The sequence below is a fragment of the Mobula birostris genome, chromosome 12 (genome assembly GCF_030028105.1).
Source record: "Mobula birostris isolate sMobBir1 chromosome 12, sMobBir1.hap1, whole genome shotgun sequence".
Classification (NCBI taxonomy): domain Eukaryota; kingdom Metazoa; phylum Chordata; class Chondrichthyes; order Myliobatiformes; family Myliobatidae; genus Mobula; species Mobula birostris.
Window position 1 is genome coordinate 50942648 of NC_092381.1, and position 24216 is coordinate 50966863.

A 24216-nucleotide genomic window follows, 5' to 3' on the forward strand; every position below is an offset into this window, starting at 1 on the left:
CCCGAAGCTGAGCGCTGCATTAATTTCTGGTGGGGAGGTTGTCAGCGTGTGCGAGAAAGATGGGCAAATTCTTCTCCTTGCATTCAAACCTCTATGGTATACCCCCACCTGTTCTCTGTCATCTGATCTAATGTGGCAATCCACCAAGGCAGCTAATGCAATATAGATTTCTTAACTTAAGAAGAAAAAACAATTCTTTTGAGAGTAAAACACAAATCTAACACGCTGGGAATAATTGGAGCCATCATCTAACACATAAACCCTGAAGTTCTGTCAGCTGCATAAGTCCAGAGAAGACAATCTCTGGCTCGACCAAATGGGTGAGATTGAGATGCGAGTCCACCCCGAAACCCCTTTTTTGCTGGATGCTGCATGATTTGTTCCCCTGTAACAAATCAGTACCATGGAATATCAGACAGTAAACTGCATACAATTAAATGATTTAGCTTTATAATTCTTAATTTGACTACAGGGTTAGTGAAGATAAAGCAAAAAAAGAAAAGGGCCCATTTTAATGGAACAGTCTAATGTGCACAAGTTGGAGCTCACGGTTTCCCCTTCGCCAATCCTCCTTTGATCTCCCTAGCCTTCGTCGGATCATGGCTCCACTCCAGCATCTTCTGTCTTCATCTCCCACCAAACAAAATAACCAGATCACCCTGGTGTCAGGTACATAGCACGAAAACACCCTCCCGTCATTGGACGGCTCACATTGCAAAGCACCTGTTATCTCTAACCATAATCCAAACACTGCTTCTACAGAAAGACCATTACATTAGCAGTGAAACTTTTCCCAGGGCATTATACACATTTGACTCAAACTGTTCTGAATTGGACCTTTAACAGGGCAACAGTAGAAATCCTGAATGATGCTTGTGAACAGCAAAATCACAGTGATCATGATAGGATACCCACAAATACAATTACACAGATTAGACAATTAGGTAACAGCAATATGAATTGTGTATTAAGAATAATTCTTACAGCTCATTCTACTTTAATCTTCCTTGCTAGCAGATATTCTGTATTTGAGAAGATAATGTAGTCTGAGTTTACGATGCTGTTGTGAAAGACAGATACATTTTGCAACCAAAACATATAAGATAGTTAAACATAGAACATTACAGCACAGTACAGGCCTTTCAAACCACAATGATGTGGAGGAAACGTAGAAAATATAGTTAAAATTTTTTGCAGAATTCAAAATTGATATCACAAAATATCAGCATCATTGCATGTTCTTACAGGCTTTAGCTATACCGGGCATTCTTCACGGCATGCCTCTACACAGTCCTGCTGCCACAAAACAGCACATTTCATGACTTATGCCAGTGACAAAACACATGATTCCGATTCTGACAATTTGGGAAATTCAACTGTTTCTGAGAGATCAAAGCTGGAGCGTTTTTTTTAAAGCATTACACACAAAAAATCAAGACCATGAATGTTCTATGAGTCAAGCAGAGGTCAAGGACAGTCCCATATCAGAAGAAATGGGGGCCCGGGGTGATATATTAAGTGGGAATAGAAAGCTACCGGATTTATAAGGAGAAAAGAGATTCCAAGATTGAAAACAAAGAAGAGCATGCAAAGAATAAAATAAGGATTGTGAATTGGAGAATAGGGTTGATAGAAGGGAGAAGCAATGAGTCAGGAAGATAATCTGCTTTTGTTAGGAGAGGGGCAAATTCTTTGATGGGGAGGTGTTGCAGTTTTACTCCCCAGTGGGAAATGTTCCTCAGTTTCTACTCATGAGTGTGTTACACATCAGGCAGAGAATTACTTTTGAGATGGTTTCAGTTTTATAATTCCATTGGGGATTTCAGAAGGGTTGGGCATTCTGAAATTCATAGATCTCATGGTTATAGGTGTGGACCGGATCAAATTTGTAAGGGACTTTTCCAAATTGATTGGCCTGGTGTGTGGTGCAAGGATAAATACCGTCATCAGGACCTCTCAACAATCACAGTTAGAAGTTCTGCCAAACTCATAGGTGGGGAAAACCGATTGTCTGTTACTTCATCTACAAAGGCTTTTCAGTTTTATATTTGATTAAATATGAATCGAAATCCTGCAGAAATGGGTCACCTATTCAAATATCATCAACCAGTGTTTTCAAACAATCACTGACAACAGACTGTTTAGGCTGCAGTATTGAAAGCCTAAACAGAGTTAGAGATCTAGAGTTTCTGACAGTATCATGTTCTGAGTGCTGTATTAGGTGGCAGTATGGAGCAGAGAAGAGTTGAGGGAGAGAAGATAGCAAAAGAAAGAGCATTAGGGTCAATTAAAGAAATGGAAAGGTGCTTTTGAGATTGAGATACTTTGCATGCAGTGCTGTTTTTAGGCGAGCAAAATCCTTGCCAAATCATAAAATTTCTATCAAACTCGCAAACTCACAACTCAAGAAAGGCCATAGGCAGTGGGGAGATTGTTGACAAGCATTAAAATGTTTTGCATTCTAGCCTGAATACTAACTACTTATGTTATGATTCAAGACAGGAGAGACAAACTTCAAGATCTCATTGAGGATTACACAGAGATGTTTATGGATAAACAAGGTCATGTTCACTGTCAAAATGTTCATATTTAGGGAGTAATATTAAGGAAAAGGGAATATATAATTTGTTTATCAATTGCAAGAAATATTTTATTAAAAGTTTCATATCTAAGACTCAGCTTCATATCTAAAGAGGATGCTGAGTTTGTGAGCAGCCTAATTTAGCCTTAGAATAAAATGGGGTGGGGTATGAAATCAGAAATGGGATTATGGTAAAAGAAACCAGTTAAGCAGTTTCTCTGGGGACAAGTAAGGCCAGTGACGTTGTGGGGATGGAACTGGACTCTCTCACAGTGGTGTCTGAAAAGAGGATGCTGTCTAAGTTGCATGCCATCTTGGTCAATGTCTCCCATCCACTACATAATGTACTGGGTGGGCACAGGAGTACATTTAGCCAGAGACTCATTCCACCGAGATGCAGCACTGAGCGTCATAGGAAGTCATTCCTGCCTGTGGCCGTCAAACTTTACAACTCCTCCCTTGGAGAGTCAGACATCCTGAGCCAATAGGCTGGTCCTGGACTTATTTCATAATTTACTGGCATAATTTACATATTACTATTTAACTATTTATGGTTTTATTACTATTTATTATTTATGGAGCAACTGTAACGAATACCAATTCCCCCCAGGATTAATAAAGTATGATTATGACTATGACTATGACTACTAAGTAAATAGGTAACCTTGAAACAGGAACCAATAGTTGTTCTCAGCTAAACATGAGAAGAAAAAAATAGCAGTGGGCAACTGTGTTAAAAGTCTGCTGAGGGGTTCAAGAAAGATGAAGGGAAAATGCAGTTGGGATAAATGGACATTGATTTGGTAGTTTATAGCATGTTCAAAGGCTGTGTAGGTGAAAGAGAAAATGTATAATGATAGTTTACAAAGATTCTGTAGATATCTAAGTTCGGCTTTCTCAGGAGTGAATAATGATGGCAGTCTAGAAGGGAAAGATAAAAGTACTCTGTGAAGAGAAAGTCATCAACAATACCAGAAGGGGAACTGCATCATCTGGAGCTGTTTTGCGAATCAAATCAAGAGATCAGGATGTGGATCTAATAAACAACTGAACTTAAAGAGGACATGAAGATCAGTAAGAGAAAAGCTCGTGGAAATTGTATGTCAGTGGCCAGAAAATTTGGAATAGCTTTTATCACTGATGCAGTGGAGGCTGGTGAATAGGTGAGCTCAGACTTGATAATATACACTCAGTGGTCACTTCACTAGGTACCTCCTGTATGTTTGTGGTCTTCTGCTGCTGTAGCCCACCCACTTCAAGGTTCAATGTGTTGTGCATTCAGAGATGCTCTTCTGCACACCACTGTTGTAATGTATGGTTATTTGAGTAACTGTCACCTTCCTGTCAGCTTGAACTAGTCTAGCCATTCTCCTTTGACCTCTCTCATTGACAAAATGTTTTCACCAACAGATATGCTGCTCATTGGATGTTCTTTGTTTTTCACACCATTCTCCATAAACTTAGAGAAAGTTGTATGTGAAAATCCCAGTAGGTCGTAGTTTCTGAGATACTCACACCACCCTATCTGGCACCAACTATTATTCCATGATCAAAGTCACTTAGATCACATTTCTTCCTCATTCTGATGTTTGGTCTGAACAAATGAACCTCTTGTATCTGCATGCTTTTATGCTGCCACATGATCAGCTGCGTAGATATTTGCATTAATGAGCAGGTATACAGGAGTACCTCATAAAGTGGCCATGGAGTGTAAGTACAAGGACTTCAAGCAGTGGAGTAAATAATGCATGGATTATCTTGGTTCAAAGAATGGTTTTCACAGAGAAGAGAATGTCATACAGAACAAAAGCATGCCCTTCAATCCAACATGTCCACGCCAATCGTTTTGTTTATCTACACTAATCCACTGCTCTATGTAGCAAAGACATTTCCCCTCAGATTCCATTTAAAATTCTTCCTTCTCACCTTAAATTTATATCTTGTTTTTAATAGCCCAACCATGGAAAATTATTCTGGTTATCTACCCTATCTATTCCTCTCCTAATTTTATATAACTTGGTCAGGTCACCCCTTGGCTTCCCTCCCTCCTGAAAATACAACTCATGACCATTAAAACTCTTCCCATAACTGAAGTCCTTCAATCCAGGCAACATCCTGGTTAACACAGAGAAAATTATGGAGGAACTTAGCAAATCAGGTAGCATCTAATGAGGGACGTTAATCAGTTTGGCCCTCTCTCCAGCACAACCACATCAATAGCGGTGAAGAACAAAACTCCAGGTATTTTATAGAGTTGTAACATGATCACCCAACTCTTAGATTCAATGCCCTGACAAATGAAGGCAAGCATGCCATAAGTCTTCTTCACCACTCCATCTACCTGTTTTACCACTTTCATGGAAATATGGACTTGTAACCTGATGCTCTTCTATTCGTCAGCATTTTTTAGGGCCTCACTGTTTAGTGTACATGTCCTTCCATTGATTGCCTGCACAAAATGCATCACCTTCCACTTGTCAGGATTAAATTCCATCTACCAAATGTCCCAGCAAACTTTCCAACTGAGCTATATCCTGCTGTAGCCTTAGACAACCTTCTAGCGTCTCTCCTTCTTTCCCAATGACACTTCCAATTTTCATGTCATCTGCAAACTTCAGGTCCGGATTTCTGATTCAGATTTATTTATGACATGTGCATTGAAATATGCGGTGTTAACGAACAGCACACCCAAGGATGTGCTGGGGGCAATTTGCAAGTGTTGCCCCTCATTCCAGCACCTACAGAGCCCACAGAACAACAGAAGCAGCAAAAATAGTCATACTTTCTACATTCACAGTCATAACCGACAAAGGTCACAGCACTGATCCCTGAGGTACACCACTGATCACCGATGTCCAGTGAGAAAAGCAGCCCTCCACTACTACCTCTGCCTCCACCTCCTATCATCAAGCCAGTCCTGGATCCAGTTAACTAGCTTGCCTTGGATCCCATGTGCCTTATCCTTCTGAGCAACCCTACCACATGGTGTAGGTTTCGCAAATAAAATGGCGCAAGTGTTTTATGTTTCAGAAAAGCCACAGCAACTCATTTATTGAACACAAAGTGCACTAAAAGCCTTTACGTAACAGTGTCATCACATCAGACCAGCCTCTTAAAGTGAACACCCAATTCAATGTTGGTGGTTGTGAATTATGTACCTTTCCACTAATTAGGTTACCCTACACAGGCGCCCCCCCCCCCCCCACCAAGAATTCACTGAAACCGGCATTGTAAGCCTGTCCAGAGTTCAGACAAGTCCCCTGGCTTGGGTCCTATGTTCCATGGGTGGGGGAACAGCAGGTGCCTCTGGTTTGTCCAGAGATGCATTAACATGCTCCTGGTTATGTTGTGATGGCAGGGGCACGGCAATGGAATACTCCAAATCTTGATGGGCCAGATTAAGGCGATCTACCAAAATATGTTCAGGTTTAACCATCTTATCTATAATAAAAGGCTTTTCTCCCCATTCCAAAATGCAGAACAGGAGTTCTAAGGGGATGTTGGTGTGCATCATTGTGTACGAAAACAGATGAGGCAGAACATAGGTCCACAGGAATCCAAGAGATCTGTATACCATGTTGGGAGGTAGGAACAGGTGAAAAGGAATTGAATTTATAGAGGAGGGGGAACGCTGTTGAGAGGCGGACCAAGCAGTTGTAGCGTCAGGAATGAAATTACCTGGCACTCGTAACAGCTACCCCATGGTGTGATGTACAAATGCCAAGGTTCTGGGCCATCTCAGCTCAGAGGTCTGAAATGAACTGGGGATCATGGTCAGAGGATCTATCAGATGGGACGCCAAACCAAATAACTCAGGTGCTGATGAACACCTAAACCACGTCTGCGGCCATCATCGATGCTGGAGGGTGAACCCTGGCCACTTGGTGGTGTGGCCCATCATGGTAAGGTGTGTGTAACCGCGGGAGGGGGGAAGAGCACCACCATGGCCCACATTGACATGGTCAAGCCGTCGCTCAGGGACCTTAAAAGGTGCCAATGGTGCCTGAACATGACGATTCATTTTTGCTTGCTGGCATTCCACACAGGCTGCAGTCCGATCATCGTTGTTCTTTCTGAGGCCGTGCCAAACAAACTTTAGTGCAAGCATTTTCAGTAAGGCCTTCCAACCCAGATGTGAGCGGGCATGTATGGAGTCGAAAAGAGTACGCCTCCAGTTTGCTCGCACGGTGGAGTGAGGACGACTGGTTGAGACATCACACAGGAAAGAAATCCCAGCTTCTCCGAACTTACTGTCAGCCAATTGCAGGCTGTGACTGCTGCTCGGTAAGCCTGGACCTCTGGGTCAGTAACTTGGTCGGCTGCCATGCCAGCATAGTCAACCCCATGTGTACAGCCTCCGTGGCTGGCCGTGGCATTATTTTTACCCTTGATATGCTGTATAGCAGTTGTGAACTCGGATATGTACGCCCAGTGGGTTGCTGCCGTGCAGACCAAGGGTCTGATACTTTGGCCAACACATGCATGATGGGCTTGTGATCAATGAATGCTGTGAAATGGCGATGCTCCAGAAGCAAACAAAAATAGCAGACAGCCAGATAGACACTGAGAAGCTCACGGCCTAATGTGCTGTACTCCGCTTCGGGGAGACAGAGCTGTCTGCTGAAGGACGCGAGCAGCTACCACACGCTTCCAACAGCACCCACAATATAGTCTGAAGCATCAGTAGTAATAGCTATGGGTGCATTGGGGAGCCGGTGTGCTAGTTGGGTCCCGTTAGAAAGACCTCATTTGGTATCATCAAATGCCCAGGTCATGTCCACCGACCAGCCAAGGTGTTGATTAGTGGTATTGTCTTTGAGTACAGTATACAGGGGGAGCATAAGTCAGCAGCTCGTGGAATGAAGCATTGATAGAAATATATCATGCCTAAAAATTCCTGTAGTTTTTTTAGTAGTGTGGGGCAGTGAAAAATCCATAATAGTGTCTATATTTGATGGGAGGGCTTTCACACCTTTGGTGGGGATGCGATGGCCAAGAAAGTCAATGGTTAACAAATCAAACTGGCATTTAGCGGGGTTACTAATCGACCTGTGTTGGCTTAAGCGCTCGAAAAGTGTGTGGAGATGAGATGCTTGTTCAGATTTGGATGTCATCTAGGTAAATGAAAAGAAAATCTAAGTCTTTTAATACAGTCCAACAGCTATTGGAAAGTCTGTGCTGCATTTTTCGGTCCAAGCAGTATGAGAAGAACCTCAAAAAGACCAAATGGGGTTAGCACCACAGTTTTGGGAATGTCCTCCAGGCGCACAGGCCTGGAGCCCCTAACTAGAATGACTTTGGTAAAATTAAGTTTCCAGGTAAATGTGCAGAAAAGTCTTGGATGTGTGGAACTGGCTGGTGGCCTCATTAAGGTGCCGGTAATCACCACGTGGGTGGCAACATCCATCGGACTTAGGGACCATATGGAGGGGTGAAGCCCAGGGGTGATTCAACCCTAGTACAATGCCAAGTATTTCCATGTTGACAAACTCAGCCTTCATGGTTGCCAGATTTTCAGGGTCCAGCCCAAGCACGCAGGCATGGACTGGTAGGCCAGTTGTGGAAATTTGTTGCTCAACCCCATGTTTTGCGACTGTAGTGGAGAATGTGGGCTTGGTGAGGTTTGGGAATTTGCCCAGCAGTTGAGTAAACTCGCATGTGGTGGTCATGAACTTGAAAGAGTCGTTGTGGTGAAATTTCTAGGTGAGCGGAGTAATGACCCAAAGTCCTTGACATCCACAAGTCAGCATCCTAAGATCGACCAACAGTCTTTGGGCACACAGGAAATCTGCACTGAGCAGAAGCCTAGCTACTTTAGCCAGGACGAAGTCCCATGTGTAATGTCACCCACTGAAGCAGAGCATCACCTGTCATGTCCCATAAGTCTGATTCCTGCTGCTGTTGGTGGCCTCCAGTGAGTTTTGTTACTCTTTGCCTTCTCATCAGTAGGTGATGCTGGCAGCACACTCACTTGAATACCCATATCACACAGGAAGCGTCACCCTGAAAGAGTGTCCGTAATGAACAGTAGTTTACTCTGGCAGCTGGAACCCGCGGTGTTCACAGACCTCTGATGTCCCACTGCACTGGCACTGTTGAAGCTGCAAGGTGGCCTGTACCAAAGCACGTGTGATAAAAATCAGGCCCGGTGTCATCTGATTCATAACTGCCAGTGTCCTTACGGTGGTGGCCTTGCTGACTGGGTTTATTGAGGTACAGAAAGGAGGAAGAATAAGCTACCACTGCACAGCTGAGTGTAGACTGTCAGCCATTTAAGCAAACTCCCTATAGTACTTCATGGGTGCATAAGCAAGGGCTATATGATCTTGATCAGGCATTTGCTGCATGAAGAGTTCTTTAAAAATAAAACAAGGATGGTGATTTCACAGGAGATATAGCATGTGGTCCATTAGCTCAGAAGGCCGAGCATCACTGAGACTGGTTAAGGAGAGCAACTTTGGCACGTTCAGACTCCGATAGTCCAAACGTCTATAAAAGGAAAGTTTTCAGTGATCAGTATTCATCATGTTCATGCGGGTGTTCCAGTAGACTCACCCCTCTTGGAGCCGTAGAATTCTGAGCGATGCTACCATGTAGTAGAAGCTGCTGTCGTCGGCAGAGATTTCTCAAGGAACAAATTAGGCCTCAGCTTGTGCAAACCAAGCAGAGGCGTTTTTCTCAAAAAACTCCAGCAGTTTCAAAGTGACATGTTCAATAACTCTAGAATCATCCTGGAGCATTGTAGTCACCAGTGTAGGTTTTGCAAATAAAATGGTAGAGTTGTTTTATGTTTTAGGAAAGCCATAGAAACTCATTTATTGAATATCAAAAAATATTGAATACAAAGCGTGCTAAGAACCCTTTATGTAACAACGTCATCACATCAGACCAGCCTCTTAAAGCAAAACCCCAACTCAATGTTGGTGGTTGTGAATTATGTACATTTCTCCCAATTACATTACTCTACAATGGGACCTTATCAAAAACCTTACTGAATTCCATGCAAACATCTACCACCCTGCCTCTATCAGTCTTGTTGGTTATCTCCTCTAAAGACTCTAATCAAATTTGTGTCACAGGGCTTTCCTTGCAGACAGCCATGTTAACTGTTCTTGTCAGCCCCTATCATTCCAAATGTACACAAGTCCCATCCTGTAGAATTTTCTCAAACAATTTGCAAAAAATTGCTCCAGTGATACTTGCTGCATTCCAACCAGATATGGGAGTAAATTAAATCTTGTTTTACACTTATGATTGCTTGGCTAAGCACGGGCTCCAATGCCATATTTAACTTTGCAAATGACATCACTGTTGTAGGCCGAATCAAAGGCAGTGATGAATCAGTAGAGGGAGATTGAAAATCTAGTTATGTGTTGCCACAGCAACTACCTCTTACTCAGCGTCGGCAAGACACTGATTATTGACTTCAGGAAGGGGAAACCGGAGGTCCATGTGCCAGTCCTCATCAGGGATCAGAGTCGGGGAGTGTCAGTTACTTTAAATTCTTCGGTATTATCATTTCAGAGGACCTGTCCTGGGCCCAGCACATAAATGCAATTACAAAGAAAGCACAGCAACGCCTCCACTTCCTTAGAAGTTTGTGAGGATTTGGCATGGCATCTGAAACTTTGACAAACTTATATAGATGTGTGAAGGAGAGTATATTGACTGGCTGCATTACAACCAGATATGGAAAAGCCTACAAAAGGTAGTGGATAAGACTCAGTCCATCACAGCTAAAGCTCTCCCCACTACTGAGCACATCTACATGGAGTGTTGCTGCAGGAGAGCAGCATCCATCAGCAGGGACACCTACCACCCAAGTCATGGTTGCCTCTCACTGCTGCCATCAGGAAGGAGGTACAGGAGTCTCAGGACTCACAGCACCAGGTTCTGGAACAGTTATTACCCCTCAGCCATCAGGCTCTTGAACCAGTGGGGATAACTTCACTCAACTTCACTTGCCCCCACTGGACTGTTCCCACAACCCATGGACTCACTTTCAATATCTCTTCATCTCATGTTCTCAATATTTATTGCTTATTTTGCTATTATGATTATTATTTGTTTTCTTTCTGTACTTACACAGTTTGTTGTCTTTCACACCCTATTGGTGCAGAATTTAATTGATTCGATTATGGTTATCAGATTTATTGAGTATGCCTGCAAGAAAATGAATCTCATGGTGACATATATGTACTTTGATAAGAAATTTACTTTGAACTTATTAACTAAGTGATTCATAGACCCATTTAAATCTATACCCTTCAGATTGAAAGTAGGAGATCTAATGGGGGAATGTGCAGGAAAAGAAACTCAGGCTTCTTCTGCAATCATGATCATTGCTTAGGAATGTAAGGGAATGAACGATCAGGCTGACTTTTGCAGAAAATTTTTAGCCTGACTTAGAGAGATGGTGATGAAAGTAAACACAGTCGTGTATTGCCACCTAGTGGATTTGTAATACAATTACAAGCTCACACACCTTCTGACCCAGGGCCACAATCAGTACCCAGAAGGGATATATCAGGGGTGATTGATAAGTTTGTGGCCTAAGGTAGAAGGAGTCAATTTTAGAAAACCTAGCACATTTATTTTTCAACATAGTCCCCTCCTACATGTACACACTTAGTCCAGCGGTCGTGGAGCATACGGATCCCTTCTTTGTAGAAGACGGCGCCTTGGACCTCCAGAAGAGGTCCACAGCAGGGGTGATTGATAAGCTCATGGCCTAAGGTAGAAGGAGATGAGTTATTAACTTCAAACTTTCTGCATTTTCACTCAAAGAGTTGAACTGCACATGCAGGTAATGAGAGCTGTATAACTCATCTCATTCTACCTTAGGCCACGGACTTATCAATCACCGCTGCTATGGACCACCTGGAGGTCCAAGACACTCTCGTTACATGCATAAGCAGTTCAACTCTTTGAGTGATAATGCAGGAAGTTTGAAGTTAACAACTTATTTCCTTCTACCGTAGGCCACGAACTTATCAATCACCCCTGCTGTGAACAACTTATACAAAGAAGGGATCCGTATGCTTCACGACCGCTGGACTAAGTGTGTACATGTAGGAGGGGACTATGTTGAAAAATAAATGTGCTAGGATTTCTAAAATTGACTCCTTCTACTTTAGGCCACGAACTTATCAATCACCCCTCGTCCAATTAACATTCAGTTGACAGTTCTTTCAATGTTAAGAACACACATTACAGTGACATTTATAAGTATAACCAGATCAGCAGGTAATAATTTAGCACATTTATACACGTAACACCCTGGGAGAGGTTTCATTGCTAATGTAATGGTTTTTCTGTAGCAGCAGTGTTTGGGTTATGACTAGAGATAACAGGGGCTTTGGAATGTGTGCCGTCCAATGAAGGGAGTGTCTTTTTTTCTTGCGTTCCTGAGAACAAGATGATCTAGGTCTTCTATTCAGTGGAAGATGAAGAGAGAAAATGCCTGAAAGGAGTGGACTTGGAGTGGGGCCAGGAGTCAACGAAGCCCGGGGGATATCGATGGAGGACAACCAGAAGGGAAACCATGAGCTCCAAATGTGCACATTAGACTGTTTCATTAAGATGGGCCCTTTTCTTTTTGTTTTTCTTTACTAACCCTCTAGTCAAATTAGGAATTATAAAGCTAAATCATTTAACCGCATATGGTTTACCGTCTGTTCTTTTGTGGTACTGATTTGTAACCGGGGAACACATCACACAGCATCCACACAAGCAAGAGGTTTTGTACCTTAGATTTCACACGTTTGGCGGGGCCAGAGACTGCCTTCCCTAGACTAATGCCGCCGGCCGAACCTGAGGGTTACAATTGTGGGGGCTCGTCCGGGATTGATTTCATTGGATGCTGTGTGATTGCCCTGAGCATTGAACCAGTGGGCTTTGTGTTTAAGTCTGTGCTAGTATGGATGCTGCTGGGGTTGCGTGGTGGTGTGCATCCACAGGGTTACTGGTAACGAATGCGTGAGTGTTGAGTGGGTTAGAGGTTCGTACTCCTGATGAATTGTTAATTTGACTTTTAAGTACTGTTAAAGCTGTAGGCAAAGTTTTGATTTTGGGGTGGAGGTTTGATAAAATGGTGGGCACAGACCTTGTTTTAGTTCAGACTAGCACTAACCTAACAACAGTGGAACTGCTTGGTACGATGGGGGCCCCAGGAGATGGGGGGCAAGGACTGTCTATACTTTCTGGGAGGAGGAGAGTGTAGGGGAGCAGGCTGAATCGCAAGTCGCGTCTCCTGTAGGTGTAGGTGGAGGTGGAAACTTCAAAGACAGGGTTTTCTCATTTCTGCTTAGCGAGGGGAAGGAGTGGTCTGATTTGGAATGTCTAATGAGTCCCCGTCCCCCCGTGAAGAGTGAGAATTCTGAGTTTGTATCCACCCTTATCTCTGTGGCAAATAAATGGAAAAATGTCCAGGTCCAAAGTTCCAGCTATGGTAGACCCCACTTATTCTCTGGAATAATGCCCACCCCTAAAGGGGAAGAGGAGTATGAGACTTGGATGGAGCAGACCTCTAGGTTGTTAGAAGAGTGGCAGTGCTCTGATGACGTAAAACAACAGCAATTGATTGAAAGTTTGAGGAGATGGGCTGCTGATGTCGTGAGAGCGGTAAAGTCCCAGTACTCCCTTGCCACTGCTGCCACTCATGTTTGTGTGAACGACGGGAAACCCCTCGGAGAGTGAGCCCCCAGGTAATTAAGCAGAGAGTCATTGGGAAAACTTACAAGAGACCCAGGGAGGGGATGGCTTGGTGTATCAGGGGAACACATTCACAGCAATATATCAAGGAACACACTAAAGGAAAGAAAAACCATTCCTGAAGGCTTAGTGGGGCCAAGCTACAGTGTATCGCTACAGATAGAGGGCATTTATGCCAGAGCCACACAGGGTTGCAGGTCACTTTGCTGTATCGTTCATTTTACAACCAGTATTTACTGCATTTATCATTGATACCATTCAGTGCATTATGATGGTTACTTGTCGGTGAAGATGGAGTTTTCGGAGGCTGATGTGGGATTGGCTGAGGCCCTTGATACATTAGTGCTAGTTTGTCTGGACCCCGTTAAGAAGGGCGGCATTTCAATTCTTGTGGGGAGCAGCACTCCTATTGTGAGGAGGCTCCTGGGAGCCTACAAGGAGAAAGCTGGAGAGAGCTTCCTGAGAACATTGTCCGTTCACCCGGTGTTTCGAGCTGCTTTTGAGGAAGTGCGTGGCTGCATTGGGCCAGATACCGAGGTTAGACAAGGGACTGAGTGGTTCACCCAGTCAAAGCCAATTGTGGCCTGGGGAAGTAGCGAGAGTGATGGGGACCCCCAAATTTCCTGAACTGCCTGAGGGTGAGGCCCTCTTAGTGGATGTTCCAGAAGATCACGAGGAGGAGTCGGGATTTCCTGCTGGGCTACTGGTGAGGCCCGAATTGCAGAAGCCCTCGGTTGTACAGGCGAGCAGGATGGCAGTGATTATCAGGAACACTATGAAAATAGAAGTCTCCTTCAAGCGGGGAATGCTCCCGGCTCACCTGTTCCCAGAGAGGGTAATGTCTAGTGTCCCTGTGAGACCATCCAGGGAGAAACTATCTGAAAAAGGGGGAAAGATGATCGCTGAGTCATTCAACTTCAGGGACTCCCCAGTGCCTGCAGGTTGGAAGAGGAGTTTGATAGAGAAGATGCTGAAGCTGAAAGGTGTCTTTTCCACTGACGAGTTTGATGTGGTCGTTCCAAAAGCACTCATCACACTATCCAGGTGATCGAGGACACCCTGTTCAGAGAGAGGTCGCGACAACTGGCCCCTACAGAGGTGGAAGACGGTCGGCAGCATTTGTGTAAGTTGTGGGAAGCTGGGGTCATCACTGAGTCCAGAAGCCCCTATACATCCCCAATAGCAGAGGCCAGGAAGAAGAATGGGAAGGTACGGATGTGTGTGGACTATAGGACTCTGATCAGGCGTACCGTCCATGAACAGTATACAGTTCCAAGGATCAAAGACGCATTGGCCTGTCTGAGTGGTGCAAAGTGGTTCAGTGTGCTGGACTTGAGGAGTGGATATTACCAGTTCCCCATGAGTGAGTATGACTAAGAGAAGACAGCATTTATTTTTCCACTGGGATTCTTCCAGTTCGAATGGATGCCCCATGGCATATCAGGAGCCCCTGCAACGTCCCAGCATGTCATGGAGAAAGCAGTGGGGGATATGAACTTGCTTGAGGTATTGGTGTATCTGGGTGACCTCATAGTGTTTGGATCCACCTTGGAAGAGCATAAAGCAAGACTACTGAAGGTGCTGGGCTGCCTGAAAGCTGAAGGGTTAAAACTTTCCCTGGACAAGTGCCAGTTCTGCAAGATGTCTATCAGCTATGTTAGACATACAGTTTCATGGGATGGAGTAGCTATGATCCGGCTAAGATGGAGGCAGTGTGCTTGTTCCTTGGGTTTTGTGGTTACTATCAGAGGGTCATGAAGGGTTAGGCGAAAGTGAGTCAATCTTTAAATCACTTTCTGTGCAATTACCCTCCCCTGGGGAAGAAAGGGAGGGGGACAAAAGAAGAGGAGGATAAAGAGTATCTTAACCCTTCGGAGCCTGTTGGACCGAGGTGGGATACGAAATGTGAAGAGGACTTTCAGTCGCTGATGAGACGCTGACCCTGGTGCCTGTGCTGGCTTTTGCAGACCCCCAATTGCCATATGTACTGCACACAGATGCCAGCAGAGAGGGCTTAGGGGGCGTCCTGTATCAGTATCAGGGCACTGGGTTGATACCTGTTGCGATTGTCAGCCAGAGTCTGTCGCTCCTGAGAAAAAATATCCCACTCACAAGTTGGAGTTTCTGGCATTGAAAAGGGCTGTGGTGGATAAGCTGAGTGACTACCTCTATGGTGCCACATTTGAGATGAGGATGGACAACAATCCCCTAACTTATATCCTGACCTCAGTGAAATTGGATGCCACAGGCCATTGGTCATTGTCTGCCTATGATTTCAGCCTGAAGTACCGGCTAGGAAGTAGGAACAGGGACACATGAAGGGCTGGACAGGGATGAAGACAGGGATGCATTCAATGCATACAGAGGAAGATGCTGCCTCCGAGGGCAGCTCCATTATCCCACTTGCAGAGTGCGGGGCCCCTGGACCTGGTGTGCATGGATTTCCTGTCAACAGAGCCAGATGCCAGCAACACGGCAAATGTCTTAGTCATCACGGATCACTACACCGGATATGCACAGGCTTTCCCTGCCAAGGACCAGAGGGCGTTTACGGTGGCCAAAGTGTTATGGGAGAATTATTTCATTTATTATGGCCTTCCCAGGTGGATACATAGTGATCAGGGACGGGATTTCGAGAGCAGGCTCATCCATGAGTTACGGAGCATGCTTGGAGTAGAGAAGTTGAGGACTACTCCTTATCACCCGCAGGGTGATTCCAAGCCTGAGGGATTTAATCAGACCTTGCTAGACATGCTCAGAACCTTGGAGATCAGCAAGAAGAGCAGGTGGAGTCAACATATTAAACACTGCTACAACTGTACCCGAAATGAAGCTACCAGGCTCGCCATATTATCTGATGTTTGGGCACAAGGCGAAGTTACCCATCGGGGGGGGGGGGGGCTATCTGTGGAATGCCTGGGTTTCAACGGGACCTTGCAGGGATGAAACGGGGCTCAGCCAAGGGACAGAGGGGTCTGAGTTGCAGGAGGGCACGGATGATAGATCAGGGGAGGCCTCGCCAGGTCGACCAGAAGTATCCCCAGTAGTGATGGAATATGAAGTAGATGATGGGGTACAGAGGTCTCAAAGAATCAGGAGAACGCTGGATAGGCTGGCCTATGTAGCACTGGGGGACAGAGTGTGGCCCCTACTGCTTTGGGGAACTATGTCACTGCCTTTTACACCTGGGTTGGACTTTCTGCTTTGCAGGAAGGGTTAGCAAATTATCTCAACATCATGAGGACATGACTGAGTTTGGTAGCGGGAGAGGGTAACGCCTGGAAAAGGTTTCACTGCTAATGTAATGGGTTTTCTGTAGCAGCAGTGTTTGGGTTACGACTAGAGATAAGGGGGGCTTTGGAATGTGTGCCGTCGAATGAAGGGAGTGTTTTTTTCTTTTAGTGTGCCTGAGAACGAGGTGATCTGGGTCTTTTGTTCAGCGGAAGAAGAAGAGAGAAGATGCCTGAAAGGAGTGGACTTGGAGTGGGGCCGGGAGTCGACGAAGCCCAGGGATATCGATGGAGGACAACCGGAAGGGAAACCGTGAGCTCCAATGTGCACATTAGACCGTTTCATTAAAATAGGCCCTTTTTTTTTCATTTTTCTTTACTAACCCTCTAGTCAAATTAGGAATTATAAAGCTAAATCATTTAATTGCATATGGTTTACTGTTCGTAATTTCGTGGTACTGATTTGTAACCGGGGAACACATCACACAGCATTCACTCAAGCAAGGGGTTTTGTACCTCAGATTTCACACGTTTGGCGGGGCCAGAGCCTGTCTTCCCGAGACTAACACCACCGGTCGAACCTGAGGGTTACATATACAAGCCTGAAATTAGGGATTTGCTGTACTTTGAGACATAATGATATCTGCTCGTTCAGTGTTTTTAATATATAAAGTCTGGACACAAATATAGTAGCCCTTCTGGCAACCAGGTTAGCCAGTTTTGCCTACGAGGGAAGTGAGACACCCCAGACTTGAACTTCATTTATTCTGAATCAGTACTGTTTCTATTAGCTCTAGTTTATAAACTAGAAGTGTGATTAATGAAGATTAACATTCATCTGGGGAAAACACTAATGCAAAACAATATTTGAGTGTCCATGAACAAGGAATAAAATGCAGAACCAGAGAAATATTAAAATTTCAATACAATTATCAACAATATACTTCCATTGATTATATTTTTTGATTGATCAACATGGAACTAATACTTCTATGTTGCTTTTCATTTTAAACCTATCATAAATATCTAACTTGTCTTTAAAAGATGCAAAGGACTTGTCTCAACTTATCTATGTGGCATAGAATGCAATCAAGAAATGTTATCAAATATTCTCTCAACCATTTCAGCTTCCTTAGGAATAATCCCATTATCTCAAAAGCCTTCTCATAGCTATCACCTCTCATTTCTGGTACCACCTTTTTTTTCCTGTATGTTGTGTGTTCCACTTTAGACATTGTAGGAGCCATGTATCTATTTTCTGCCTGTATTGCATTTTTTTTGCACGTTTATTAGAAACATAGAAAACCTACAGCACAATACAGGCCCTTTGGCCCACATAGCCGTGCTGAACATGTCCTTACCTTAGAACTACCAAGGTTTACCCATAGCCCTCTATTTTTCTAAGCTCCATGTATCCATCCAGGAGTCTCTCAAAAGACCCTATCGTTTCCACCTCCACCACCGCCACTGGCAGCCCATTCCATGCACTCACCACTCTTCGTGAAAAAACTTACCCCTGACATCTCCTCTGTATCTGCTTCCAAGCACCTTAAAGCTATGCCCTCTCATGCTAGCCATTCCAACCCTGGGAAAAAGTCTCTGACTATCCATATGATCAATGCCTCTCATTATCTTGTACACCTCTATCAGGTCACCTCTCATCCTCTGTTGCTACAAGGAGAAAAGGCTGAGTTCATTCAACCTATTTTCATAAGGCATGCTCCCCAATCCAGACAACATCCTTCTAAATCTCCTCTGCACCCTTTCTATGGTTTCCAGGTCCTTCCTGTAGTGAGGCGACTAGAATTGAGCACAGTATTACTCCAAGCGGGGTCTGACCAGGGTCCTATATAGCTGCAACATTACCTCTCAGCTCTTAAACTCAATCCTATGATTGATGAAGGCCAATACACCGTATGCCTTCTTAATCACAGTGTCAACCTGCGTAGCAACTTCGGATGTCCTATGGACTTGGACCCCAAGATCCCTCTGATCCTCCACACTGCCAAGAGTCTTGCCATTAATGCTATATTCTGCCATCATTTCTGACCCACCAAAATGAACCACCTCGCACTTATCTGAGTTGAACTCCATCTGCCACTTCTCAGCCCAGTTTTGCATCCTATCGATGTCCCGCTGTAACCTCTGACAGCCCTCCACACTATCCACAACACCCCCAACCTTTGTGTCATCAGCAAGTTTTCTAACCCATCCCTCCACTTCCTCATCCAGGTCATTTATAAAAATTACAAAGAGTAAGGATCCTAGAACAGATCCCCGAGGCACACCACTGGTCACTATGGCCTTTGCCATAGACTGGTGTTTGTTTGGTATAACTATTACTTTGTTGACAAAACGTAGCGGTTACTTGAGAATAAATCAAAACTGCTGAGAGTCTAAGCCAGGGTACTTGACACTGTAAGGCATGCTTCCAAATAATAAATTTCCAAATCATAAAAGGTACATTTGGTCCTTTATTGTGAAACACGAAAAGACGAACAACCTTGTATTGATAATAAACTAACAAAACTAAATTAGCAATATAGCTAATTATATTAAGCACTATGGATGTGCAGACAATTTGTTTGTTGACTACGTTTATTGAGTAGAATACCGCCAGTGCTGCAGGTGAACAAGCAGTTAATTTTAAGTTATGCAACTAGAGAAAGTAACATGAGTGTATCGAAGCATGGAATTGGTGCCAATGACTCTGCTGTTGGGGCTTACAAAAGGGAAATTACTGCTAAAGCTAAGACTAATCCAATTGAAAGTCTTCAAAAGAAGTATGAAACAAATGTGAGCAAATTTAAAGGTGTAATACCATCAATTAATGAACTTATGAAAATTAAAGAAAATGCCTTACAAGTTCAATCTTGTCTTGAGGACTTGACTAATCTCTGTGAAACTGTTGCTAAGCAACATCACATGTTAATCTCATTATTTCCCAAGGCCGAAAAAGAAAAATAGAACCAGTGTTTTCATACATTGGTCACTATTGCAATGCAGTCATAGGAGATACAAAACAATAGTCGACCCAAACATGTTATATTGAAGTTCATGTTGCTGCAACAAGTAAATATGTGGCTCACCTTCCATCAGATGATGTTTCTCAAATTACAGGGCATGTTTTCACTACACATAGAGCAGAGGACACAGAGGATGAGGTAGACCCACAAGGCAGTGTGTTAAATGGCAGTGCTCCAAGTTCTATTGCAAGCAGAGCATCTTCTGTACCTAATACCTCCTCTACATGCATCAAATCAGAGGTTGAAGAAGCAGGTATGTCAACGCTTATTGAAAGACAAACATGCGCTGGAAGAGCAAGAGCTTTTCTTCTTGGAACAGTTCCAGAAAAAGAAGAAACAGTTTGAGTTGGAGGAAGAGGTTGCCACACAAGTGACCAAAGTTAATGTGCTAAAGGCTTCAAGTGTGGTGAATGCTGAAAGTGCTCTAGCAGAACAGTCCTCTACTGTGAGTTCCTATATTGAAAATGCACAAAGAAAAATAAACAAATGTTTAATGTCAGTGTTGATTAATTTGTTCCTCAAACGTTTGAAATGCATGTACAAAACCACCAAGCGGTAGTTCAGGGTATTCACTCTCTGCCTGCACTAATGAGGCAGGCTGAACATATGTCATATCTAAAGGGTTCATGGGAACATTCACGTACATCATGGAAACACTCTTGTTCCAGACAAGAGGTGTCAAGCCATTATTATTGATATGAGGAAGCAAAAAGAAATAACAACCTTATTGGTACAACAGCAAAGCATTTCATCTTTGCCTAAAAGAAAGATTCAAATCTTTGATGGAGATCTATTGCAGTATCATGCATTCATGAGGGCTTTAAAAGTAGTGTTGACAGCTATAATGGTTGCCTCTATTTTGCATAAACTCTTTTCAGGCTTCTTGCCAGGTATAGGTGTCATTTTGTGCTCTGCACAGTGAGCCTCATGAACAAACTCAACCTCACAGGAAGAGGGACACGCATTATCTTACGCACCATGGGTCAAGAAAAGATTGTGAGTAGCTACACTGTTTCATGATTGGTGTGGCTGGCTTAGATGGTGAAAACTATAGTGAACTATGTAACATCCATATGCAGGAAAGTATGCCTGTCCACGTAGGGTCCACATTCCACATCAGATGGATCTCCAGGGATGGTCTCACCTAAAACATGTCCATTTGCCAGAGACTGATTCAGAAATTGAGATGCTGATAGGGATAAATGTGCCTAAAGCATTGGAGCCATTGGAAGTGACTCACAGTGTTAATAATGGGCCTTATGCAATTAGAACAATGTTGGGTTGGACTGTGAACGGACCACTGAAAGAAGACAATGGTGATAAAAGAAACTGTGCACAGCCACAGCTGATAGTTAATAAGATCTCAGTTTTGAACTTGGACGAGCTTTGGCAGCAGCAGTTTAAGACAGACTTCCCTGAATACAGTCAAAATGAACAACTCGGTTTGTCAAGGGAAGACCACAAGTTCATGGAGCTGGTTGTAAATTCTGCAAAACTGGTGGATGGCCACTACCAGATTGGTTTACCTTTGAGAAAGGAGGTTAACATGCTAAATAATAGGAAGGTTGCTGAACAGCATGCTCTAAAGGGTGTCATCTCTAAAGGTTATGCCGAAAGAGTGCCTACAGAGGATCTGAAATGCTGTGATGGGCAAGTCTGGTGTTTATCACCCCAGAAAAGGGAAACTTTGTATTGTGTTTGACTATGGAGTTATTTTTCAGGGAATATCACTTAATGTTCAATGCTTACATGGACCAGATCTTAGTAGCTCACTGATTGGAGTCATAACCAGATTGTAAAAAGAACTAGTGGTGATCACAGTGGATATTGAATCAGAGCTTTATCAGGTTTAAGCACCAGTGGAAGATACAGATCTGCTGAGGTATCTCTGGTGGTCTGATGGTGACCTCAGCCAAGATACGGTGGACTTTAGAAAGGCGGTACATCGCTCCAGAACAACTTCATCACCGAGCTTTGCCAGCTTTGCTCTTAGGCAATATGCAGAAGATAATGAAGAACAGTTCAGCTGGCAGATTGTGGATTGCTTCTATGTTGATGACTGCCTTGTGTCAGTGTCCTCTGAGGAGAAATCAGTGTCTCGCTATCACGACCTCATATCCATTTGTGCTAAAGGCAGCTTTTGATTGACAAAGTGGATAAGCAACATACATATGTTGTGATACCGAACGTGGTATCTGTTGTGATGCCATAAGAGCAAAGAGCAAAGGGCATGAAGGATGTGGATATGGATCAAGATATACCTTCAGTGGAGAGAGTACTGAGTGTGCAATGGTGCATGTGGTCTGATACATTTAAGTTTAAGATCATGATCCAAGGTAGATCACTCACCAGAAGGGAGATCCTCTCCAGCTAGTTCAATCTATGACCCTTTAGGAATCTTAAGTCCAGTGGTGCTAACGGCTAATAAGATCCTACATGATCTCTGTAAGAAAGGGCTTGTCTGGGATGACACTGTACCAACATCAGTTGTTCATGAGTGGACAAGCTGACTGAGAGAACTCTGCCTGTTGGAAGACTTCAAGGTTGTTAGAAGTTTGAAACCCCTGTATTTTGGAGAAGTTACTGCTACACAGATATACTTCTTTACAGACAGAAATGAAGATGGCTATGGAGCAGTGACTACCTATTGTTGCACAACACACACTCTCGGATTCACAGTGCTTTTATCATGGGAAAATCTAGAGTAGCTTTGTTGAGGTCAGCTTGTGTCCCTCATATGGAGCTCCCTACTGCTACAATGTCAACCGTATGGACACATTGAGGAGGAAGGGGCTGCACATATAGCTTCATAACTCAATGTTTTGGATTGATAGTATTTCAGTGCTGAAGTACATCAAGAATGAAACTTCCAAGTTCTAAACCTTCGTTGCAAACAGAGTTTCAGAAACTCTTATCGTCTCACAAGCATCTAAGTGGAGGTATGGAAACACTTCAAGCAAACTGGCAGATGAGGCCTCAAGAGGGTTGAAGGTCAAAGCATTAATAAAGAAAGAGACATGGGTGTCAGGGCCTCAGTATCTGCTTCACCCTGTGAATCCCAATTGTTCTGGAGAACTTCTGCTAGATGTTCCTGAGCTCAAGGGGAGAGTTACAATGAATGCAATGTAGGTTGAAGAGAAACTGGACACAATAACATGTATAACCCATCACTTCTCATCTTGGACCTATTTGAGGAAGGCAGTGGCCTGAAGTCATAGAACTAAGAACCTGTTTTTTTTCTTAGTCAGAAGAGGAAGCAAGTGAACATCACTCTTGCTCAGTCTGACTTAGATGCAGAAAAACAAGGGTATGCTTTGGAGAGAGAGTGACTGAGAAGGCCAAAGGTTGGATCAGCCAATATTGGCTCCTAGTGGAGGAGCTCAGAAAGGCTGAAACGGAGATCATTGGGTTTTGCCAAATAAAGTGATTTCCAGATGAATTCTCATTTGTAAACAGGAGAAAGTGTAGAAAGGAACGGCCTTATTTTCAAACTCAGTGCAGTACTTGAAAAATGGTGTATTGAGAGTTGGTGGGTGGTTTAGTAGGGCAGCCATGCCTGAAGAGTCTGAACTTTCTGCTATACTGGCAAAGGATCTTCATATCTCAGACCTCATTCTGAGGTATGTCCATCAAGAGGTTGTACATGGTGGCTGTAACCAAAAGTTGCATCAAAAATACAAGATTCCCAGTGCTAGTTCAGCTGTAAGAAGAATCCTGTATAAGGGTGGTGTTTGTCAATGGTTGCACACAGGATGCCAGCACATGACAGATCTACTTCTGGACAGAGTCCCTCCAGAAGAACTTACATTTACACACGTAGGAGTGAACTACTTTGGTCCTTTTGAGATGAAGAGCAGAAGGAGAGCAAGTGAAGAAGTTTGGGGTCATATTTATCTGTCTAGATACACAATCTGTTCACATTGAAATAGCATCTTCTTTAGACACAGATTCCTTTGTTAATACATCTCCACGTTTTATAGCAAGACGAGGACAAGTTCATGAACTGCGCTCTGATAATGCAACAAACTTTGTTGGAGCTAAACGTGAGTTGTGAGACGCCATTGAGAAGTGGAATCATTCACAGATCAGTGGTGTCCTTCTTCAAAAAGGATTTAAGTGGATTTTTAGCCCTCTGTCCTATTCACATCATGGAGGAACATGGGAGAGATTGATCAGGTCTATGCAAAAGGTCCTTAGTTCCACCATGAAGGTACAAAATCTTTATGAAGATGGTTTCCACACAGTCCTTTGTGAAGTAGAGGCTATTATCAATGGTTGTCCAATTACTAAAACATCCTCCAATCCCAATGATTTGGAAGCACTAACACCCAACCATCTGTTGCTTCAGAAGACCTCACCATCCTTACCACCAGGAAAGTTCCAAAAGAAAGACATGTCAAACTTGTTTTGGAAACGGTGGGTCGGTCAAGGAATATTTATCACAGTTACAGGAATGTCAGAAGTGGTCAGGGTTAAAGCGCAATTTCCTCCTAGGAGATATTGTGTTTGTAGTATGTAGTTGTAATTACTATGGTGTAATAATTAAAGGGCTGTGACGTAGGAGCCATGTATCTATTTTCTGTTTGTTTTGCATTTTGTGGTGCATTTTTATAGTAATCTGACATGTGAGTTGAGCATGTAGTAGCAAATGAATATAGTTACGTAT

At 43.6% G+C, this 24216-nt stretch overlaps 1 long non-coding RNA gene across 2 annotated transcripts in view; it reads right to left on the reverse strand.

Annotated features, from left to right (window-relative positions):
• Positions 1-24216, reverse strand: part of LOC140205914 (uncharacterized) — a 62486-nt gene that overhangs the window by 14883 nt on the left and 23387 nt on the right. The window contains exons 1-2 of one of the 2 annotated variants that reach the window (XR_011887998.1): positions 19614-19727; positions 17041-17105 (exon numbers count right to left, since the gene is read on the reverse strand). This is a non-coding gene — a long non-coding RNA (uncharacterized lncRNA). Of the gene's footprint in view, positions 1-17040; positions 17106-19613; positions 19728-24216 lie in introns of those variants that run through there. The other variant, XR_011887997.1, reaches the window with a different exon arrangement.